Source organism: Lagopus leucura, unplaced genomic scaffold (genome assembly GCF_019238085.1).
Source record: "Lagopus leucura isolate 7727_CA_CO unplaced genomic scaffold, USGS_WTPT01 Super-Scaffold_100044, whole genome shotgun sequence".
Taxonomy (NCBI): Eukaryota; Metazoa; Chordata; class Aves; order Galliformes; family Phasianidae; genus Lagopus; species Lagopus leucura.
This window is the reverse complement of record NW_024962291.1, coordinates 1,299,217-1,324,510: the sequence shown is the minus strand read 5'-3', so window position 1 is coordinate 1,324,510 and position 25,294 is coordinate 1,299,217. Positions and strand designations below refer to the sequence as shown.

Below are 25,294 nucleotides of genomic sequence, written 5' to 3'. Positions count from 1 at the left end.
GAACCTACATACATGCTTTATATACATATGAATACAAAATACATAGACATTAAAAGTAGAAGTGAAAGGACAAAATATTTGTGAAGGACATAAACGAATTTGGGATTAAAATGAAATATACCCCTTGCAAACAGGAAAGGATACTTGGTAGCTAAGCTGATGCCAATAAAATAAGTTTTATCCCATAAGTTCACCCTTTACACATATTATTAATGTTTTATCTTTCTTCCACGGGAGATGAGTAAATCCTACTGACTCGTGTAGAGGAAGGCTGAAGTTCACTGCAGTTAAGATATCTGCACTTTGTTCCCTAGGAATATCAAACTGTCACTCTCTTTAGAAAAAGCTGCATTCAAAATGAGTAATCAGAAGTGCAGAAGTCCTGGTTATTGTCCCACAGCATTAAACACAGTGAAATCACAGCACAGTCATGTATTACACACTACAGAGGCTGACATTTTCATTGTTAATGTCACCTACAGCTTAAGGCTTTTTCCCCATAAATCAAGCAGGATTTTTTTCTCCCTTCCCAAAGTTTTCTAAGGGCTATATTTCAAAAAAAAAAAACAAAACAAAACAAAACACAATGTCATAGTTGTCATACACTATCCATATGCATTTAATAAAAGAGAAGATTTAGCCCATAAGCAAAAAGCTGATCCTGAGCCATATCATACAAATGCATCTCCCCCCTCAATGTCATTGTGCTAATCATTTTTTCTCAGATTTATTTCTACAATACTGACCAAAAAAAAAAAAAAAAGCCTGAATAATCCTGAAAGCCCCAAATTTTTCCCTCACTTGTGGACCTCTTTCGGTTTGTCTTTTTTCTTTAAGATAAACTGGTAAACAAAGCTAATGACAAGTTAAGGATAGCTTTTGTTAGAGAACAGAAGCACAAGGAAGATGAAGGTACAGTGACTCTCCAAGTCCCCAGCTGACACCATCTGTATCAGACTCCTCCATGCATCAGTAAGATGGGGTTTGCAAGGTACGGAGGGTTTTTTAAAATTCAATCCAGTTCTGGGAGATCTTTGTACAGACTTTCCTTTACCTTTGTCACTGCACTAAATCACTGGATTCTTAGCCAACGCTAAGGCATACAGAAAAGCAAAAAATGAACTGTAAGTCTAGAAACTGGATATGAAAACAAACATTGCAAGAGGCAGAGAGAGGAGAGCGCAGGGCTCTCTCAAACGTTTCCTGAACAACATGGGAGTAAAACAGCTCACAAGATGCTTCCCTCCAAAAAACCTTGACCTCTCGTGTCACTGTATTACACACTTCACCAGGACACAGGTATGAGCAATTCATTTACTGCTTTATCTGGCCTTGCCTTCTCATGTGCTTGGTTGCTCGAATTGCCCGGCTGCTGTAAGGGATTTGGGTGACTCCAGACTAAAAGTATGTTTCGAGGATTAAAGTGCTAAACAGGATTCTCTCAATCCACTGCTCATCTACTGACCGTGCATGTTACCTCACTTGTCAGTGCTTTTGTTTTCTTTTTACATTTTCAACCATCTTAAAAGCATTTTAAAAAATAGACAGGATGAAACTTCTGTCATTCAACATCCGATGTCCAGTCTCAGCCTTTTCCCTGCTATATCCTTCCCTTTTGTGAGCCCTGAGAAATAAACACTTCTCAGACAATCAATCCAATCTGTCTCTTGATACTGTGTAAGAAGAGAGATAACATCCTAGAGATGCTTACTTCCTTTGGCAGAGGCTAGACACACAGCTCAGATGAATTCCATCCCATTGATCCATGAACACAAGATCCTTGTTCAAAATGACAGAGGCATCCAGGAGATCAAAGCATTAGGTATCAATTGCATTTACTCATTTTCTGAATGCCATAATGTGCTCAGAATGAGATCTCTGAATCAAGGCTTTCCATAACTGCATACCTATATAGTCCCTTGGCATAATACAGCCTAGGACAGTTGGGAGCTACAGTTGTCTTTGTAGCCTACAGGATCAAAGGGTGCAAAATTGACAGATATGTATGTAGACTTCAGAGCACGGTGAAATGTATGATTCAATATGAAGCACGTGTTTAATTGAAGAAAATAGAGTGTTTTCTATCTCATTAGCATTCCAATGCCCAGACTGTCTTTAGTGTTTACATTAAGAGAAAAGACAGGGTTTGCACAAGAAACATCTATTTACTTAGCCACTTCCTTCAGCTCCACTCTGCCTATCAGCATTGGCCATTCTCCCAGTGGCATTCCCAAATTTCAGTCCCTGTGCAACAGGAACAATTCTTCAACATGCACATGAAAAGCTACAAGTGGGAATCCATAACACGAGGCTTCAGTACAGCCACTGATTACAAAACAACTTCTGCACAAACCCCCCAAACCCATCCTTAGAGAAGTGGAAACACCAAATATTTTAACCCAATATTTTCTTATTGTTAAAGTGAATTTTCTACTGACTGATGGCTATACCATGCCTTCTAAACACACACCAGCTCTCTAAGGAAAACATCAGGAAAAAAAAAAGCATCACCACTTTCTAAATCCCCATAATCCTCTTTCAATAATACTTCCCTGTGTCACAAATTAATAGCTCTTCACCTGTCTCCCTCCTCCTGTACTGCTAGTAAACAAACAAGAAACTCACTTTGCATCTCCTATACACACGTTAAGAAGGGAACAAGCTACCATGGCTCAACCTGCTAAACAGTAAACCAAACCCCATAGCTTATAATCTGATCCAGACATTACATTTCCTCCAGTGTAATCTCCTCAGAAGGAAGACCAATGCAGCAGCATACAGGACTGAAGCTTGACTTTCACCTATACCTACTTTATTAAGAGTTTTTTGTACATGTGGCTTAAGTCCTGCTTCACTCTTCCAGTGTCATCTGCACCCACAAGGATGCTGCATTCATACTTCCAATTTGCTACACAGAAAAACTGCTTGTCCCATAGTGAATAGGAGGATTTTCCTGCTGAAAGCAGAGGACTCTATCAAAATCAAAACAAAATCTAAACTTCCACTGAACACTGTTTCTCTCCCTTTGTATTTGACTGCTTTGGTTTTTTAATTAAAATCTAATCTTGAAAAATGCCATTTTCAAAGCATTAATGGAATTCAGAATGGAACTTCCTACATCGCATTTAATTACTTCCTACTTACACACACAGATATCACCTAGAACAAAACCTCCAATAAAAACAGTAGTTCAGAGTCACTGTTCTCAGTGCAGCTGTGTAGTGGCTAGTCTGGCTTTTTGAGGGGAAGTCTTTCATTTCTTTGCAGAAGTCACTTCAAGTAACGTGATGCAGAACACTTCAGGGAATGCGACTTGCAAAGTTAGCATGTTTGAACGATTTACTTATTCATTTTTTAAGTCAGATTGTGACCATTCACCCAGCTCCTGCCCAGATTTTAGTCTCACACTCAGCTCACATGGAGTCTGCAAGTAATACTATTGTGCCAGATGTCTGCTGGGCACAACAGGCAAGAAGAGATCCAGAGGGCCACTCCGCAGTCCTGCTAGACTGCAGCACATCATTCCCTGCAGCTGTCAAAGTCTGGCTTCTCTGCAAAGTAACTGCCTGGAACTTTCTTCAAAATCCACTAAACAATGAAAATTTTACAGACCCAACTTTCAAGTTGGGATGTATAACACATCAGCTGATCCAAGAAGCTCTTAAAGTGTTTGTTCTGGCTCAACCATTCCAAACGTATGGATTTTTTATTCTAATACCAAACTACACTACAAAGACTACAACAGACAGCACTACATCTCTGTACATCACATCTTTCTCAATACCCACTTTTTTTTGTCAAGTGAAATTGCAAACTCTTAAATTGAACCAGCATTTTAACTGATACATACTATGAAATCTAGGAGGAGATTGTCAGAGAACAGAGGAATGCTGTCAGTTAAAATTAATTATCCTCCATACTTTTTAAGACATTTGTTTCAACACCTAGGCTTCAAGGCCTCCCTTTAGGAAAGTCAACTTTATAAATTACATTACTTCTACTTTTACTTTAAGAGATTAAAAACAGCCTTATCACAAAAAGCCACTCCTCTGCACCATTCAAATACATGCATCTGACTCTTGGGCTACACTGAAGCATCAAGCGTCAGAAAATCTGGTGTTCATTTTGTCTGGAGTTAATACCACATGCCTGTCCGTAGGCAAATTGAGTCCCTTTTGTTTCCTGGGTAGGATTTCTCACTCTTTATCTTTCAGTGCCCTGAAAAAGATTGCTTTCAAAATTCATCTTGTCAAGTCAACCAGTTCAGCTATGAATGCTCTCTAGAAGGTATGCCTTCCTAGTCAATCCATTTCCATTCATTCATTCAGTTATTTAAGGCACCTTGAGAATTTATACAATAGAAAGACTACACTGGTAGCCCACACCTATAGATGCTAGTAACTCATAATGTAACGTATTTGTGAAATCATTTAGTATGTATACATACATACATTCAAACACATACGTAACCATATGTCTATGAATGCCAATGGCTGTCATTCCTTGTGTTTCCACCTGTAGAGGACATGTTAGCAAATCTGAAATGGAATCAGAAAAGTAAATGAAGCATAACAAAGGCCAGCCAATGAGACAACTGGATGGCGTTTTTGTTGCCAAGCCAAGGACATACACAGCAGCTCTTGCATTACCCAAAGTACCAAGTGCAACAATACCAGGCAATGCAAGAGCTGGAGCCTGCCAGTAATTGTTATGTTGAAGGACTTTTCAATCAGCCTACAATGGAAGGTGCAAGTAAAAAAGCAAAACTAAAAGCTACCGCATACCATCCCAAATCTCTCTCCATCCCACCACAATTCCTACAGGATAGCAAGCTCTCAGAAAAGTCTGAGTTTCCCTTAATAACAGTAAGAAGTCTTGTACTTTCAAGATATTGATTTTTTTGTTAAAAAGGAAGTAAATAAGAATCTGCCCTTTAACTCTTCCAAAAAATTGACAGAGAACTCAATCTGGTTTGCTACAGCACTCAAACCTACAAGCATGTTCATAAAGTGCTTATTTTTTTGCACCATTCAGGAAGTATGATCTGAAACACCAGCTCAAGATACAAAAACAGCATATACAGCTTTACTGAAATCCAGAAATGAAGCCACAAGGATTTAAAATTGTCTGGAAAGCAAGGAACAATAAGTCAAGTGAGCAGTTATCTTCTGTGGAGAACATGAGAGACTGACAACACGTGTGGGAAGCTTTATTTCCTCCTTCAGCAAGGCCAGTTATACCCAAATGCCTCATCACACCAACAACTGTAGGTGGACAGGGATGAACAGAAGATGCACACTTGGAAGGATCTAAATCCCACTCCTAACAAGAGGAAGGAATTAATAAAACCAAATGACAAAACCAAATGACTCTGCAGCTTGTTTTTTCCAAGGGAAAGAATAAACCAGCTAGTTTGTGCTATCCAGAATTGTACTTTCCTTCATACTCAGGGCTTTTGCAAAAGGAATCCATTTCTGGACAGGAGACCAACATTTGCAAAGAAATCACATGCCACACTAGCTAACACTGTTCTCTTGTTAATAAATTAGATTAACAGCAGAATAGTTCCTCTTTGTAGCCCCATCTTGAGAGGCATTTCTTAAGAGGGAGGCTTCAACTTGCTCAGCCATCTTGAATTTCAGGCTTCACCAGGCTTCTTGTAAGCAATTACTCCAAAGCATCTTTGTACATGTTGTGTTCTTCATGGCACTGTGATATATAGAAGGTCTTCCCACTTAGAAAGCAGTTCTTACAGAAGGGAGAGAAAACACAAACCATTCTATCACATCTCCAGATTGGAGTTTGAACTCTTTTTGACTCAAGATTTTGTCAGAGACACAACAGTAAGAGGTAAAGGAGAAATAACATACTGTACAGGAAAAGTGATGACTGCCGTCAACTGGGATACAGGCAGTACGGAGAAGAAGCAGGTACGAAAGAAGGAAAACTTTTACACAAAAGTACTTGGTACTTGTTTGACTACCAGTAAAGCATGCTACCTTTTTTTCCAGATGCAATATCAAACAAATACCAAATATCTTCAAGATATGCTTTATCACAGACTTCTTACAGAACAAGGAGACAGAGGGAATACCTGGATTTTTCTCTGTGCAGAATGAACAATCTTGACAAATACATTTAGTCTTTGGGCTAAAATAAATGTTCTAGGACTTCTGCTAGCATGCACATGAAAATGTGCCTCAAGGAGAAATCACTGGAGGCGGCTCAGCTAGGAGCAGCAGCTCCACACACGTTACCATTTCAGATTCCATTGTCCACGTGCACTAGATGAGATGAGAATCTCAATACTCTCCCATACTTGTTATATCCCCTGGGTTTTTCCCACAGAGTTCAAGGGAGCTCTCTCATGACTGGGAAGATTTTCCTTGCAGTGAAAGTCTTCACTTTCATGAACTTAACGCCATGGTCAGGCTTGGTATGAAGATAGCCTACAATAAACAATCCTTGATAAATGACCTAGCTATCCTTTTCTCTCTTCTAAGAGAAGAGCTATTTCTCTCCTTCAGCTTCGCTGGCAGGTCACTTCAGATCAACCCTGGAACTGAACGATGCTAAAACTATAAAGATTACCCCCTATGGTAAGGAGAGAAACATTATTACATGCCTGGGAAGAGAGGGGTCAGAGAATTGTTGGCCAACTAACACGTTAAAGTCTTTTAGGACTTTAAGACAATGCAGCTCCCACAATTGTCCCAGATATGCACCAAGTACCATGACAAACATCTGTCACATGGGAATCTTTTTTGTTATCCCTCCACATTTGTTACAGAACTTCATATTAGCAAAAACACTTGTGCTTATATGGACCTTGTTACTCAAAGTGCTTCGGAGAACACTATACGCACAGATAGCTTCATAACACGCTCACTGCTTATTTTCTGTAGTTAAGTTTAAATATTATGTCTTCTGTTGGAATACTACAGAAAAAAAAAAAAGAGAGAGAGGTCAGCAACTGTTAAACAGAATTTCATCTGCTGTCATTTATCATACTAGGCTGCATTTCAAAGAGCGATATGAAATCAAGCTTGTTGAAATTCATTCATGACAAATGCTTATTTCCTGTCTCTGCTTCAATTTTATAGCGACATGCCTGCCCTTATTAGATTTAGTACCTGCTGAAGTCAAAAAGAAACTTAAAGAAATTCAGAATGGCAAAGGAGATCTAAATCTTTGACACACACACACACATCCAGAAATCCTAACTAAGGGCTGACTCAACAGAGGAAACCAGGACAACTCTTCATCTCAAAAGAAGTATCTTTCATTTGCACATCATCAAATGTAAAAATTACTGAAAATAAAAGAAATAAAACATAACATTGCTGTTACCCAAAGCTCCCTTCAGTTTTCAGGAAGTTTCTATGATCAAATTCAGCAAAATTCAAAACCAAACCCAGAAAACCTATGGCTCGCACACACTATTCAGGTGAAACGAAGTCCGTTGATTTCATTCCAAATTAAATCTGAATCAACAAAAAAGGAGAAGGGATATTGGGACTGAGATTACAAACAGACCTTGAATCTCTCAAAACCTTCACAAATATTATCTCTGCTTTTTCAGAAAAGTTAGACCCCACTGGGAAATTAAATAGAAACACAACATGCGTTCGCACTACAGAAAAAGACTTCCACAATGTTAACTTTCTTAGCAGCAGATAACTAACTAGACTGGAAATGCATGGTATGGAGCACAACATTTGCTCTTGGTCTACCTTTGCTACTCTGATACTGATAACTCTTAAGACCATTTTAAGATGAGAGAAGCGTTAGTGATTATGATACTCAGCATGAAGAGCCAGGGAACAAATAAATTCCAGTTTAGCTTCACATCAGGAGCTAGTATAAAAACTGCATCACAATTAAGGGTGTAGTTCCACATTATTATTTTTATTATTTTATTTTTATTTTTTTTTTTTACCAACAGCACATGTGATTTAAGAGTGCTACCCCTCCCTCTCCTTGTGCACGTCTGCTCTCCTCACAGCAGAGTCCACTGCTGCCTTACTTCAGCTGATTCAGTTATTTGCATCGCAACACTCTAATTTAGAGCTGTGAAATCATGCAGCAAAAGTAATGCAAACATAAATAAAGGAAGCTTTAATGAAGCAATGAGAATTTTTACTGGGTTTTTTAATCTGGCTCTGTGCTGATCATGGCTTATAACAACTTTTTGACTTCAGGAATCTGTTTGTCATTTGGGTCCAGGAGGTGAGTCCAGAGAGACAGTGACATCTGAATAGATCACCATGTTCGTTAGTTACTCACTGGGTGCAAAGCAGTGCAGTTATTTTGGTCAATGTTATACACTAGTATGTGTATCATGTTTCCCCCTTAGCATAAATGAAAGGTGATGGTGAACTCTCGTGTGTGCGCAGGCTATTAGTTTTAACTATCTGCAATCCAAGCAAATGATCTTGGAGTACGGCAACCTTCCAAAGCAATCAGGACCACCTTCATATTCCAACTAATTTCAAATCAGACCCCCTGCAATTTAACTATAGGCATTGCACACAAGCAAAAAAGACCTCCACACAAAGTCAGTTCTTGGCCAAGTACAGACTCACCAGAACTACAAGTAATGGAAAAAAAGAAAGCAGAATATTGAGAACATAAGAAGCAGTGGTTAAACACACAGTGAACACAAGGTTGTGTATCAGCCCTGTGCAGATGAAAGATCTTCTGGATGCAGAAATGCACTTTCCAGAGGCAGAACCCGTGTGCTCAGGCAATCTGAAAGTTTTTCCCAGCTCTTGTTTATTTAGTGGACATTTCCCTTTGGTTTCTTCCCCCCTCAGCCCATTAATTGGAAACAGACATGGTATCTCACCAGATTTCTACGAATTTTCATTCAGACAGCCATGAAAATGTAAGGCATTTAGATGAATGATACCAGAAGGGCAAAAAAAATTATTTTTCTCAGTTTTAGATATTGCTATTCTGTCCACAGCCTTAGTTACAATGCAGCTGAGGGCTGCCCTGTTCCTTCGCTGACCTTGGAGAGAGCTGTGGGAGCTGCTTTGGGGCTGAGCCTCTACTGTTTCACCCCGGCTGAGCTACAGCATCAATCCTAGAGAGACAGCAGAGCCAACGTGCTCAACAGTTAGTGCTTCTGGACAGGCACAAATAATTCACGGGCCAGTGGGTGGCCACAACAGACAGCAACGTCTGAGCAATGAAGGCTAAGTTCTCCACTGAAGCGAATGGGGACAAAGTGACAGTTAAAGTCAGCAGAGCTCAGCTCTGGAGAGCAGGGAGCCTGGCCCATCCCAAGCCACTCATCAGCAACTCATTTCAACAGGACCTTGCAGCTTCCCTCTATACTCTCTCCTGTTTACTCTCCCTTTGCCAGCATTTTTCTTTCCCTCAATATTCTTCCACTGTCTTTCTTGAGTCTTTTCCATTAGGTACACATCAGCCCCTCAGATCTTTCCTCAAGTGACGCACTGCCTTCTCTCATTTTCTGAACCAAGTATCTTTGCCAGACAAGAGACGTTTCAACATTTAAACTCTCCTGTTACAAAGAGATGGAACAGAGGTTGGGAGGTTTGTGGAGTCAGCACACAGATATGCAGTACAGCGTTTCAATCTGAGGTGCACAGTTTTAGATGAAGAGGTGAGAAAATTGTTAACTTCTGTTAATTTAAATAAAATGAAAGGATGCAATTTTGAACCTGACTTGTTGTCAGCAATACTCTCTAAGCTACTGTAAGCAAGCTGTGAGTTACAGAAGCAATGCCAGATGTAATCACTGCAGGCCCAGGTATGCTTAGAAATTAATCAGTGGCTACTTCCAAGTGGTTACTTGAGTTCAGTTTTCACTTTTATTCCAGAACACGTCCTCACGGGGTTTTATATCAGCACAATTAACTTAAAGTAGCTGAACCAGGGAAAAATCCAGAGGTAGACTGATCTTAGGATTAACTTATCACACAGAAATCTTTTCTCTAGGCAAGGAGTTGACAAAGACAGCTGCTTGGTGATGCTCACCCAAGTCAAGCAGAATATAAATATGTATCTCTGAAGAAGTGCATTCCACAATATTATTAATAGATCTTTTATTCTGGTTTGGCAAGCCAATAATTTAAACGGGGTCAAAGGAAACAGGCTCTGACATCACGTCAACTCTGTCAGAATATATGGGTAAAAAGACAGCAGGTAAGGACTTAAGCCAGGCTCCCATCTCTCACTGAAAGTCTAAACAGAAGAGTACAAAACTCTACTAATTTGAACACCACCAAGAAGTTAAAACCAAAGTAACAGCCAATAAAACACATTTGCTTTTAAAGAGGGGTGGAGGCTGGGCAAGATAGCAGAGCGAAGGATTAGATGATGCACTACACATGCTGTATGACTTGTTGTGGGGTTCTTCATGCAGACTTCTGCCTACAGCACAGAGTTCTTCTTTCCTCATCTTTTCCACCACTGCAACACGTCAGCTTATGTTGGCAGAGCTCTGGTTAGCAAGCAGCTGATTATTCAGAGCAGCCTCTCACGGCCCCTTTGCTTAAAGGAAGACGTTCTCATGATAAAATGTCCATTAAATGTATAGTTGTGCCGTCCAAAAGCTGCCCACCAAGTACAGCAACAACAGAAAATGTATAAAAAGCACAGGCAAGAGATTTTTTTTACTGCAATCCCACTTAACTGCTTTTTGTGACACAGGCCAGGCCTGAAAACCTATTATCCCAGAAACAGCAGCATTTTCCAGATGCATTACACCCATTAGCATCACCTCCATAAACATAGCTCATGAGAGTCTCCAAGGAGTTTAAAGGCCAACTTTTATCTACCACCAGTGAAGTAAGGCAAAGCCAGCTGAGACAGAAGTCCTCCTTTCAGTGCCTTCCACTCGAGACTCTTGTATCAAGTTTTCAGAGATCTCTAATACCATTTGTGCAGCTGAAAGTGGTTCACTAACACACCTGGAGTTCTCTTGTTCCTGAGATGACGCCAAACATCAGACTTATTCAGCACTCAGGGATGTGCAGCATCCAACGAATGCAGAGGATGTGTCCACTCATTTAAGAAACTAATTAGGGAATAATGAAAACCCTAAAATTCACATTATGAACCGAGTTGATCAATTTTGTCCTGTTTTTCAAGACAGTAAAAACCCACATCCTAAACCAGAAAGCCAATATTCAGTATCAGCATGCTAATATCATGCTGAATAAATGAAAAAGAAGTTCTCTGTTGTCGGTCCTTTTATCCATCACAAGCCAATCCCTGTTACCACTGCTTTTCAGCAGCTCAGCTCTATCTTTTTAGCACTGCTGTTACAAGATGGCTTGACTGCAACAAACATGAAATCAGTTGACGCAGAAAAGAAATACTAACGTCAGGTTGGACTGAAAAACAGACACAAGTACAAAGTCTCTCAGACTGCAGACACACCAAAGAACTGCAGTAATACAGGGACTGATCTGTAAACAGATCTCCATTCTGCACTTACTCTGGGCTCCTAAACTTTCCTCAGCCTTCCACAGTTTTAAGCACACAAGCGACCTACCTAAGATAATGTAATTAAAATAAGCAGAAATTCAATTATCCTACAGAAAGATTTAAAGCTTTCTATTATTTTTCTCAAACAGCTGAGCTCTTTTTTTGGGTGCTGCATACTATTAAGATACAGAGTTTATATTTGTAGAGCTCAGTTTTAGGTTTTTAGACCTGTGGATATTCATTTACTTACAGGAAAATACACTTAAAAGCCTGCTCGTTTCATTTACCTTACAGCTTTCTCTAGTATGAATGAAAGCTTCCACACAAGGGTAAAGATGAAATAAGTTTTTGATAGTCAGCAAGATGTGTGTATTCTGAAAGGTCATCAAGCCTTCGCTTCAGTTTAAAAGACAACCACACAACAACAGCTCTTATTCCTTCAGCTTAATTAGCAAATTGGATACCACCGCATTTCCCTTTACCAACAGCACATATTCAGCAGCAACACCAGAAGGTATTTTAAATTACATCTGTCCTACGGTGTTACAGCTAAATCTGCTCTGGGAGCAGGACCAAACTTCATCTCTACTGCGCTCCTTCTCAGCAGTGCTGCCCATTCAGAGGCTGCAGAAGCTGAGATGTTGGCAGGGCCAGAGAAAACAAAGCTCAGCTTGAATTTCAGGTCCATGAGGTGTGCAGGGCTTAAAACTGCTTTGTAGGATTGAGGTATAAGCAGCTTAGCATGGAGAGGCTGGGATATTGTCTGTAATCAAATCTAAACCTCCTGAGCACCATTTTGTCCCAGCCATGATCCCAGATTTCTCCTTTACTACAGATTTGACACTCCAACCTGAGTTTACATTTTATAGGGGAAAAAGAGTAATGAAAGGAGCTCCTGTGTTTCCTGTTTAACATTTCAGTCTTCTCAAGGGTAATAAAACAAGATCTCCCTACAACAACAGATAAGTCAGACAAATAAAATGTCAAGCTACTTTAGAAATAAGCTAGTCAGGATAATAGTATAAATCTCTTGGGTAGCCATTAATTGCATTCCTTTATGCATTTGGCAAAGATGCTGCCAGAGGATGTATGATAACTAATACAAAAAGAAGCTCTATTTTCGTATCTCTTCTTTAAAGTGAATTTAGTGCTGACAAAAAGGTACCTGATTAATATCTGGGGAAATGAAAACCTTCCACACATCCTCAGGAGAAGTGCTACCACTGACAGTTCTATTAACCAGCAGTAGCAGAGACTGCATGGTCAGACAGAGGGAGCCCTGCACCAAGGTTCCAGGGCTGAGATCCTCTTTTCTCCAGCCTGCCAAGTCATCACCGGGGCAAACTTGCTTCTGTTACACAGATCTTCCTTTCTGCAGTGCAAGGTTAATCGCACTCCACAAATGATTGAGGTCTACCAGCACAAAGCCCTTTGAAAAAGCTCAGTATTTTTGTTAGTAACAAATTCCCAAGCAACACCTATAACATAAAGGGAATAAATCTCCACACTGACCAAATTAGCAGCTAGGGTATGAGTGCAGCAAAACAGACTACAGCCATATTTGTTCCCCTGCACTGCATTCTGCAAAGCAAAGATGACAGAAAAAGCCCATAAATAGTTACTCAACATTAAAAAACAAGAGCATATCTCAGACTAAACTTTTCCTATTATGTTTTCTGAATGATTTGGCATTGTCACCCATAATACAGCGTGGAAATACTGCATGGCTCATCCCCTATTTTTGATTAACCAGTGCTCTGGGAATTTCTGTCTATTCTCAATCTTAATTAAAAGTTGTTATTCCCATTTCCAACGCATTGCTTGCTGGCAATTAAATCTATTTGGAAAATAATAACTTTTTTCCTCCAAAGAAATGATTTGCTATTCAAGTAGGCCTGTTCAGTTCAAAAGTTAATTCTGATCCTGTCCTTTGCCTAGATGATGCCTCATTTCCCAGTGACCCCCACAAGAATTGAAGAAATTTTGCATCTCTCAGAAGGTAATCAAGACTTCCAGAGAAGACTGCAATATGATAATGAAAGCTTTTATGGCAAGCCCTGCTTCTGCCTTGAGAACATATGGATGTGTTAAGCAAAACTCCCCTTTATGGACCATCCACAGGATTTTTGAGGACTGTCTGGCAGTCTGTTCCATCAGGTGTGGTTCACTCCTTAACTGAGGTGCACACAGATGAGCGCAGAGGAGCTCTTGGTTTGCAAATCTTTTCCTTGGGCTCAGATTTCTGATGCTGTTTTTACATTATAGTTTAAAATCAAGATTTCACCTTCACGACTTCTGTTGCCATTTATAGCTGGAAAAGGGCTTCTCAAGTGAGATTTTCACTTCTTATTGATTACAGCTGTCAAAAGAGCCTGCAAACTTTCTCCATCCTGTCAGTCCCAAGGTATTTAGCATGGCAAACCAGTCTCCTTGTCAGCAGTGAGCCATGAAGAAAGAAAAGCTGACAAAAACCAAAAGCCAGTGGGGAGAACAAAGCATTACTCCCCTCCACAATGACTTCATTCCTAACATCAGGCACGTGGGCAAAATGCTTTCTGATGGTCATAGGATCATTTTAGATCCATCAGATAGTCTACAACCTGACAGCTTGTCATCTGTGCTCCTTGCCTGTGTGCAAGCATTGCAAGGACAAGGGCAGACATTTGCCTCAGTGGCAGAGAGGGATAGAAAGATGTTGGCATGCCAATTTCCTGCACTCGCGTGTGGGCTCTCCTGGCCAGAATGGCATCTTGGCTAAATGCAGACCGTGTGATTTCAACGACTGCATGTTACTTTGGAAGTTCGCACTTATTTCATACGATACAAACTACAAATACTATATCCACAATCAATTACATTCACCATCAGGCTGAACAGGTGCCCACAGCACCTTCTGATTCCCTAGAAGACAGTAAAAGAGTTTGTCTACAGCCTGAAGACTCAATACAAAAACTCTCCACAGAGAAACACATTTTCTTTTCCTGTGATATTACAGAGCAGTGCTGTGTACAGTGCTAAGGACAAAGCAGTGAACGCAGCCTTAAGTTCCTAAAAGCTGTATCCTCTGAATTAAACAGTGACCCTAAATGATTTTAGTAACAAAGCATACAAAGAAGCCTCCTACTCTTCTCCAGTCCTCGCCTACTGAAAGCTCCGCTTGACTTAAATACGCAATCATTTAAAAACAACAGAATTGTCAGTGGCAATGCAGAGGCTTGGGTCAGTTCAGCCACTGGAAGCCTGTTTTCTGCTTGCTGCACCCCTTTGACTTAGATCTATAATTCATTTTGGGAACTGAAAGAAAAGTTTCTCAAGTGCTAACACAGTAATTCAAAAAGCAAATCAATCCCAGAATTAACCTGCCTTATCTATCCGTTTAGCCTATACTAACAAAATAGCCCTCCTGAGCTACTGTGACAACTGCAGCAATGTAGTCCTTCACAGACAACACAAAGCATGAAGAAATAGTTGATACAACTGTCACAGAGTAACTATATAACATGGACCTTAAGAGCCTTAATTCCAGTTCAAACTAATACAGAAGTCATAGATAAATAGAAGCAAAGAAAATACCTTTTCTCCCAAAGAGCCACATAGTGAGAGCTCAAAGAGCTCTGTCAATGAAAATCAAGTAACACAAACACTCCTGATAGACACCAGTATGAGAATACCTGAGTCAAAAGATAGCCTTGTTAACATCAGGTGCAGGGCTCCAGTTCCCTGTCACACCACAGGCCTTGATCAGCTCCTCAGTGAGCATGAGCTGCAGAAGTCCACGAACCCATGCTGATTTAAACATGTGCCTACAATTCTCAGTTAGAGCACTCACAGTGCTGTAGTGATTGCTTTTCTGAGGGTCAACATTGAAATTCAGTGTATTTCCCCATTTCAGGATCTGATAATCTGTGAGATTTTCCTAAATGGATGTTTTAGGAACTTGTTGCTGGGTGATCGACCTTACGTTTATAAGGACAGTGCTATAAGGCTGCAGCACTTTTCTTCTCCATCTGTTTGTTTGTGCTTCTTATACTACAGCATGTTTATCAACACCAACACCATTTTTATAACTGGATTGGACGGACTGGAATGTTTGGGTTTTTTTCCTTCTTTAAGTACAGAGATTATTTTTAAAAAGATGCATCTTGGGAGGAGGGAGTGGGGAAGAATGAAGATGGACAGATTTCATGCATGACTTCAGTACACAGGATTACTTTAAAAAAAAACAACAACAACAAAAGAAAAAGAAAAAAAAAACAGTGAAGTTTCATAATATATCAGCCTTCACCACAAAAGGAAAATTGATATGGCTTGGAAAGAACAGAGTTGTTCTCAGCAAATGGCACCTGCATCACTAGAACTTTGGTTAGTTCACCAGTAGTACTATGAGGAGTAGCACCTGGGATAATAATTTAGAGTTCACTGTTCCCCTCACCCAAAAGACTCAGCACAATACTTTTGCAGTCCATCCCACTTCAAAAAGATAAAAGAAAACAGTGCACACACCAGTTCATCCTGTACAGCAGTAAGCAAAAGCCCTGCCATCAGCCCAATCCATTACATCACATATAGGCTGCTGGAAATCGGTCTTTTCCGTTCTTTGAAAAGTCATGTGCTGAAAGCCTGAAGTCAAAATGCAATTAACTGCTCAGAACTTCATTATAGATCAATAAATCAATAGCAGCCATCCACATACCTGATGCAAGAATAGGAGTTCAGAGTGCCCAGCAGTATCCCTGTTGACTCGGTGGCCTCTGTGTAGCGGGCCAAGAAGGGATCTGCAAAACAGGAGCCTATGTGTCAGAAGCCACACATGTCTTTTGCAAAATGCAAGGAAAACAGCTTCCTCCAACCATGTCTCTTGGGAAGGATGAAAAAGGCCGAGCCCAAAACAGACCCTCACTAGCTGGCCTACGTCCTTGCATTTAAACCTAATAGAAAAAATAAATCCCGGCAAGGGCTAAAATTTCATTACCATGACTAATGTGATGGTGGATGAAACCCTTAGTTTCATTCAGGCGAAGTGTCTACAACTGCTGACAGCAGTGGCAGCAGAGCATCGTGTTCTCATGCCAATGGGAGAAAGCTCTTCACGTTCAATGGGACTTGAGCTCCTTTCAACCACAGGCTCTTCTGAACGTCCCACACAGAACATCTCCACTCAGAGACACGTTCAAGCACTTAATTAAAGCAGACATTATTACTTCTCTGCATAGTTTGAATCACATTAAACACTGGATGAGATATGAGCAAGTTATGGGTTTGAGACTCAAAAAAGATAAGTACATGAATTTTACACATACAGAATATGTAATCCACTATTTTAGGGGAAAAAAAAGTCTGAAGTAGTGAAAGTACAAGAAAGTAACATAGTCAAGTTAATCTAATGAAAAAAAAAAAATCAGCTTCCTAAAATCAAAATGTTTTCATTAGTGGGAGCATGCTGTGCAGAAGAGAAAGGTGAATGCATGTAGCACTGTGGGGTGAGAAGACACCTGACATCAAGACTCAATGCCAAACTAACTGCAGGAAAGCTGGAGGCTAGAAATACTTCTATAAGCAGCCAATGCAAAATGAGCCATCAGTGCAGGTGTAGCTCATAAATCCACTACTCAAACATACATATGATGAACGATTTATCCAGTGTTTCAGTCCCAATGGTGTAGAAAAACAAAACCTCCATCCCAGGTCAAGCCATTGCCCTCACGATACTCTGTAATGAGATTTAGCTTCTTCACTTCACCACGATGAAATCACATCCTCAGTTTCTTTTCATGTACAAACACATGACACTTCCAAACACCACAGTCTTCTCAAAACCCTCTAGACACTCAGCAGGTGCAGATGTTAGATCCCATTCTGATGTGGAAAGTCTGTGCATACCAGCAGGCTTTAGGAGGCAGCTTGGTGATGCTTCCCTTACTCCAAGAACCCAGAAAATCTGATAACAAGAGACCTATTAGGTGCTGTCGCCCAGGCTCCTCAGCTCCTGTCACCCCAGTTGCAGACTGGCTGGAATGCTTTGAAGGGAAAATTTAAGTGGAGAATGTTACAAACAGAATAACATGAGGTTTGATATCAATGCAATTACACCAGTTATTATTTAAGCTGGGATTAGTCCACTGGGGGTGATAGGAAACACCCAGATTGGGTGATTAAGAGTTCAGACTAATCCACAAAGACAAGATGCTAAAGGACCTAATAACTGACTAAAAAGAGTAAGATCAGAGAGCAATTTAACTTCACCAGAAGGCCTACAAGGCCTTTGACACTCATTTTCCCTGCAGGCTTCCCTTGCCTCCATTTCAAAGTCATTGAAAAGGGTGAACTTCAAACACCTGTTTCAGCTGAAGAGGATGGCACCAGAGGGTGTTTTATTCAACCAAACAGATTCTACAAGAACAAACACAGATGCTCAGCACTCCTATCCTCTACTTCAGGGGTAAGAAAAAAAAGATCTGTACGTTTTAATTACTGAAAAAATGAGATGGATTAATTAGGTTAGACAGACAGAAGAAATAGGGCCATTCCTTCCTATTTAAGCACACTGTTAGTTATGGATGAGTACTGAGAAGGAAAGAATATCTACTGCATAGATTACACAATTCAAGTACAGTATTATAATAGCTTTCAGATAAGAAGCAGTCCTAAAAGAGGAAAGGAGATTATGTACCATTGATTGCGCTGATGGGTCTTTACCCACTTTTGGACACTTCTGTTATTTAAAAAATAGTATTACTGCATCAAGCTCAGAGCTTAAGGCCATGCAAGATTCAAACTCTGCGTTCCTTCAACAGCCTCTTCAATCTAAGATGCATCCACTGTAAAGGAGTAGAATATTCACAACTGGAAAATGCGTCTGAAGTCTGATTTTCCAGCTGCTCTCAGCAGAAGATTTTGCAAAAGTGAGGCACAAACAGGAGAGCACACTGGGAGAATTCTACAGCCAAGAAAAGAACATCACTGGGAAAAAAAAACACTGAGTAACATTAAACTTGGAATAACTTTCTCCACAACATACTTATCCAAAGTTTCTGCTTTGTTTCTGTTCCAAGAAAAGTGATTTTGTACCCTGTTTATCACTTGATCTGGCAGAATATAAATCTCTCTACTGAATTTCCTTGGCTCATTCATAGAGACCAACACAATTTTAATTCCTCTGTTGCAAATCCCTGTTGTGTTTTAGTACAGCAATCTACATACAAAGATACAACTGACTGGGCTGATAGCTTAGAATAAATTCTGAACTCCTGTCTGAAGCCAAGGAGAAGCTCTGCTGCCCACCTAATGAATCATAACAGTAAGTCCACATCACTGAAATGGCTTCTTCCCCTCTACATTCTTTTAATCATTTGTTTTATGAACTTATTTTTTCATGTCTGCCAGAACACCAGACTTAATAGGGAACGTCAGCATCTATTTTGCTGAACATTTTTTAAACCATACTTTCAGCATCTAAATATTAACCATAAAGTTCTTCAAACTTTTGGGATTTTTAGCTCTTGAATGTTAAGTGAAGGATCTCTTTACTATCATCAACTACATTTTGCTACAATTGCTTGCTCTGCTAGTCCATTGCTGTGGCTGTTGACCATTCACTCAGAGTAGCTCACATTATCATAGATAATAAGCTAAAAGCACACACAACTTCAGGCTTACTTGACATCAATTACACAGTGACTTCTCTAACCTCTGCTATAGAAGTTCACTTCAACAAAAAGCCTCTGAACTTACAATTATGTATTCAGCTTTACCAGCAGCAAAAGCAAAACAATGTTTAAATTCTGTGTTTAAATTCTGCTTCTCCTCCTAAAAGGCAAAAAATGCTGAAAATGTTCGGCTAAATGATTTGAAAGTTTTTAAACACAAGTTATAACACAAATGATATGAATGAGATTTCCACCATACCCTAAATGCAACTAACAGGGAACTGGGTGCCTCCTGGGAGGGAAGATGTCTCTGGCATAAAGCCACTTTGTCCTGCTCCCAAAGGCTGAGCCTTGGCTGAACCTAGAAGTAAAAGCAAGTCTGCTCTAACTGATTGAGACCACTAGGAAAAAATAAAGCCAACAAAAAAGGAGTGGTGTATGCTCCAAACCTGGATTAGGAATTACCTGACCAGGAGCAATGCAAGCCACAGCCCTTGCCTTTGCAGCTGGAGCAGCTCCTGGATGGAAGCATGAACAAGCAGCTTCATCCTGCAGGCAGTTTCCACCCAGGAGTGTGGTTTGAAGCAGAGGGATTAGGTAGCATGACTGCAGCATTAACACACACACAAACAAACACAGCAGCCAGACAGCCATTACCCTCCAGCCTTCCCCAACATGTGAGACTCCCTACCTAGAGAAGAGCTTGTCATAAAACAATGTATTTATATTAAAAAAAAGGTACTGGCACACTGAAAGCTCTATTTTTCAAGAGGATTTAAACCGGGTACATTTTCTAGTTTGTGAAAGATTTCCGTTCGGTGTTATTAATTGGATTGTTTTCATTTCAAGGGGAGATCTATTGACAAAATACTTCTGCCATCAATAAAGAATAATCAATTCTGACACTTCTGTGGAAAAAGAGACCACCAAAAAACACATTTTGATTCAAGAACCTGACTGTCCTCTGACATTCCTGCTGCTAAGTATTCTTTGAGCACGGTGCTGTCTTCTGCCTGAAAGCAGCAACATATACTGCACCTACTACCATAAGACAGCTTAAAGCCTGCAGTATGAAAAGTCAGTTGAATCTGGAATTCCTTCAGGCACAGAATCCTGTAGCTGACTTTCACTTTCACGTATATCCTTTCCCGACTATCTGCAGGGATCATCAGGGATCACATTCCTCTGCATCTCCTGGAACACCAGACCAGAAAGAGAAAGGGACTGAGTTTTCTTTCTCTTCCTCAGCAAAAATACATCAACTCCTGATGGTACCAGGATCCTGCAGTCTACTATTTCATTAAAAAAAAAAAGGCAGGAACAGGCTTCATAGGCTCCCAGATCTAACATGGCCACTTACATCTTTTCCCTTGCACTGCCTATTAGCTTTGCATAGGAACGACTTACATCAAAACTGCACAGAGGTTGTTCACAACTAAGTAAGAATAAAGCTGAGGCTAGTAGATTCATTACACAAATAATACAACCCGGCAGCTCAGTCAGAGGTGCAGCAGCATGGAGAACAGGACAGTCTTGATTGATATGAATTCACCCAGGAATTCCAGAGAATAAAACCACGTTTTACCTTTTCTTATCTCCTCATCATATATAATTTAGTAACAGATATGTTTAAACTGTCCAGAAGCCAGAACAGTTCTGAGGAAAACAAAACCTTACATCAGGCTCCTGAAGGTCACAGAAACAAGACTGCAAGGAGGTGAGGATATTACTCCTGTCTGCAGTGACCCAGCAGTCATCAGAAAAATGACAGGGGTCTTCTGCAATACATTTTAAGCTTCAGTGAGTGAAAACAGAAAGATTATAAAATGTCAAGTCAAATCAATCTTTTGCTTACACGGAGCAAGTAATTTATCTAAGGAGCACTTGAGGTTTTATAGTCTTATCTGATGCTTAGAAGACATTAAAATAACAAGACAAGGCAGGTGAATCCCACCCCAGTGCCTGGCATCAGACCTCAGTAAGCAGGAACAGATAACAGGTGAGAATAACAGAGGAAAAATGTGGAAGGCACAACTTACGTCATTTATAGCATAATACTACATGGCTAAAAATCTACGTTATTTTATTGGAGACTCCATTTCTTGTGACAACTTATGGGTGAATAAAAACAAAAAATTTTTGTCATTCACATTAAGTTCTGTAGCAACAAGCTTGAATTTCAAGAGGGAAAAAGAGAAAAAAGAGAGACAGAAAATAGAAGAAAAGTAAAGCAATCCCTGCCAAGAAGAACCAAGATACCCTGATAACTGAGATTAGAGTAGATAACAACAGGTTCAAGCTGTAGATTGTGAGGAAAACAAGTCAAGCCTCAAATTTGATTACCCCAATATCAGAAAGTGTCCTGGGCATCCTGCAATTGGCAATACCAGGTGAATAGGCTGCAGCTCTATGCGTGCACAAAAGTCTTTGATATGTCTGTGTTTAACCTGGGTTCATCAGGGGCTCTGCAACATCTCTCCATCTCCTGGGGGCCTGGCTGCCCATGTTCAAGTCCAGCTCTGGAACAACGTAACCAAAACTTGAGACTGGATTGCTGTGAAAGTGCAAAACACTCTCACCCAGTTTCAACTCTAATCTACCTTTCAACCCTGCACAAGGATGAAGAGCTTTCATTACAAATTAAGATGGAGCCATGCATATTGCAAGATGATTCCTTTCATTGGAGGTGCTATGTAGCAATATTTCACAACATCTTCTTTGTCACAAAATAAGTCTCCAAAAACTCTACCCCACAGGTTGTATTACTAATTTACCTTTCCCCTATTATCTAGGTAAATTGAAGCCATTACCTAATTAGTACTAACTATCATTCACCTACATACTCTAATAGGAACATTCTGGGTTATACACAGGCCAATTACCTGCTGAATAGTACAGCATCTTGTCACAAAACCATTCAAAGTTCAGCAGACAACTCCCTAGACTGTGAAAAGCTTTTGTTTTCAGAAAGCTGTGGTGTCAGTGGAGTGAGGTTGATCAGTCTGCCATGAGTTGCCAACATTAAGATAGTTTATTTTGTAAATCAGTAAGATAATTCCCATCACCCCCCCCCCCAGCATTATTACTAGGATTATCACAATTATGGTCAAAAAAGAGGACTGAGCCCACCCCCATGGGGGTTGATTACCTTCACCCATGCACACACTTACTCTTACACACAAATAAATGACTTACACACAAGGCAGAAGAAAGAAAGGCAGTGTAAGCACCTATCTGAAGCCAAGCCGTGACCACATGGCACCTCAGGTTCATGCCAAAAACTCCATAGCATTGCTCTTAATCCCAGTTTCACATTCAAATTTCAAGTATAGTCCAACTCTGGTCCTCAACCAGATTTCTCCTACCCTTCCTGTGTCTGAGAGGTTTGTGTAGTCAGACACCTTTTAAAAGCACCCTTTTGAAAAAAAGCTACCTCGCCTGAGGAACAGACAACTAGGAAAAGTTGAGACCTGATCTTGCTGGTGCTCAGATTGCCACGAAACAGAACAGCCACTCTTAAGAACCACAATGAATTTGTAAAAATAAATATATAAAACAGCCTATTTCAGATGAGGCATTGGCCATGTGGAGATCACCACAAAAAGACCAAGAAGTTTGTCTTCTCTTACCCAGGCACTGTAAAGAATTTGTAAGTAGATCAAAAAAGACACAAACTTCACTTATATACAAGTGGAACAAATCCGCATGCGATGCTGGTCCTCCTATCACCCCCTAACAGGGATGAATTACAGCACACAACAGCACAAAGCTGCAACAGCTCTCCTGGGTGACCTGAGAAATCAATGACAAATGAGCCCAGGCCTCAGCTTTTAGAGGGCTGCATGTCAACAGAGGGATGCAACAGGGAAGGACTGCCAAAGCTTAAAACACAATTCATACAGTTCACTTTGCAAAGCAGCTCCTCACATCTCACTGGTAGCACCTCGTTAGCACTTTGTGCTCACAGTCTGGGAGCACAGGGCCAGCCCTCATTGCACATGTGCTGGTTCCAAAGCTAAAGATGTTTCAGGCCCCAGGGGTCCATGGTCTGATTCAGTCACAACATCACTGCAGTCCCCAGAGAGAGGAAGCACAAGATAGTAGGGGGAAAGGAATAGGATCCTGATGAGGTACACCAGAACCACCATTCATTGGCCCACCAGACTTAAGACAACTAATCCACAACCAGAACATCAAACACATGCCTTTTCTCCTCTTAATTGAAATGATTTCTGGGAATTGCTCTCCAAATGTTTGCTTTATACACCAATTTCTTTATGCTCCTACTTAAAATACAGGAATATACAACGAATAAGTGTTAATCTGCACAGAGCAGCGAGGGTGCTGAAAAATTAAAATCCCTTTCTTTGACATTGTGCATGCAGAATACTGTCACACTAAGTGTGCTTCTGAAAGTGTGGACAAGTTGAACAACACACTCTGTGGAAGTGTAATTCTTCAACAGACTACAGATATATGCGACCTCCAGTTAATTGACTGACAAATTATTACAGATCTGGGAAATGAAGGCCAGGATGAGGAAATTTTTTCTCTCATTTCTATCACCTTCACCAGTGCATCTTCTAACAGTCCCAGGGTTGCATTTTACAAGCTGCTAAAAAAGGAAAGGCAGCCACTTTCAAATTTATGAGGAGCCAAGGGAATCTACTGAGTGCCACCTTTCTCATTTCATTCCTCATGCCACTGGCATAAATTGGGTTCACAGCCTGCTCCCTCACTTAACAGCCCTATGTTTCCTGCATTCATATATCTCCCTCCCTGCTAGTTTTTAATACCATTTACCAAGATTCATTTCTTCTCTGTTGCTTTTCTCACTTCAGGGCTCTGTTTACAGCCCAAAGAGAACTCAGGAAAACAAAAAAAAGGCACATTCTAGCTTTTCTGTTTATGGTACCAGGTCCTTAGGATAGGCACTGCACTTATCCTTCCCTCAGGCTGAAGACGACCAAGTGGAACAATCTCCATTAAAGACTGAAAATGCTGCTACTTAAACTTGGAAGTTTGTAGTAACATAAGTGAGTTGCTTGTACCACCAACAGTTCGCATGCACAAGACAAAAGGTTAGTTAAAATTTTTCTTTCCCCCATACAGTAGTGCTGTACATAGGAAGAGGGCCAGAAAGACTGGTTATTAAGAGATAATGACGGTATAAGGATGCAAAAGTGTTCATTTCCTGGCAGGCATTTGTTTCTAATTTCCTGAGTTTTCTTCATATGCTTTTACAGTGTTTAAATCCATCTGTTGAAGTTTCAGATGCACAGAGGTGCCTAATACAATTCCTATAAGAAATGCCTCAAGGCCATTTGATGTCATGAAGAAACAGAAACATTTACCAACAGGTGGCCTGAGTTCTCAGTTACAGAATTTTGCACCACAAGCACCAGCACTCTAGTGCTACTGGCAAAAGGTAAGCCTACCAAGGTAGAAATAATACTCTGGAAGAAGAAAAACTACCACAACATGGCTCATAGTGAAGGCAAACATTTTGCAGAACAACTTCAAGCCATGGCTGAGAGGCTCATCCCTGCATGGAACCAGACATCATTCAGAGCTTGCTAACAGCTGCATGGATTTCACAAAGCCCATCTTTTACACTTAACTTTGCTGTCAAGGCCGAACCCCATTCAAAACAGGGAAATGTCTCTAACAGAGCAGAAATTAAACATAAGGTGCCAAGCAACATGAAAAAGTTCAAGTGAGGTGACAACCCAACTATTTATTATAACAGGAGTGAAGTGTTGCATTCTACCGTAATATAATAAACCCTAAATATATATTATATTTAGCATGGTTAGGTTGTGGTTGGACTTGATGACCTTTAAGGTCTTTTCTAACCTGAGCAATTCTATATCAATTACATGTGGTTTTGTACAAGGCCAGTTCTGTACGGGGTTATGCGCAATACCGTGATACCAGATGAAATGCACTGAAATTACTGAAGTAATTCCCAAAACTGATTTTGATAGAAAGAAGAAAATAAATATCAAAGTTCTAAGCAGGTCTCCAATATTTTTGAGATGCAAAATTATACCTCAGAAAGATGTGAATTATGAATTCAGCCTTCAATGAGTTACTCATTTACCTTTAAAATATGAACTCACTCAAGTATTTAACAGTAATTGGTGACCAGTAAGCCCTATTTTGTTAGGAAAAAAAAAAACTTC

At 40.2% G+C, this 25,294-nt stretch overlaps 1 protein-coding gene across 5 annotated transcripts in view; it reads right to left on the bottom strand.

Moving 5' to 3' along the window:
• The window catches only part of TSPAN4 (tetraspanin 4), a 397,360-nt gene that overhangs the window by 245,635 nt on the left and 126,431 nt on the right, over positions 1-25,294 (bottom strand). For all 5 annotated transcript variants that reach the window (XM_042884548.1, XM_042884552.1, XM_042884549.1 and 2 more), the window contains one exon: positions 16,157-16,238. The gene's annotated coding sequence lies outside the window, so the exon portion shown is untranslated. The remainder of the gene's footprint in view (positions 1-16,156; positions 16,239-25,294) is intronic.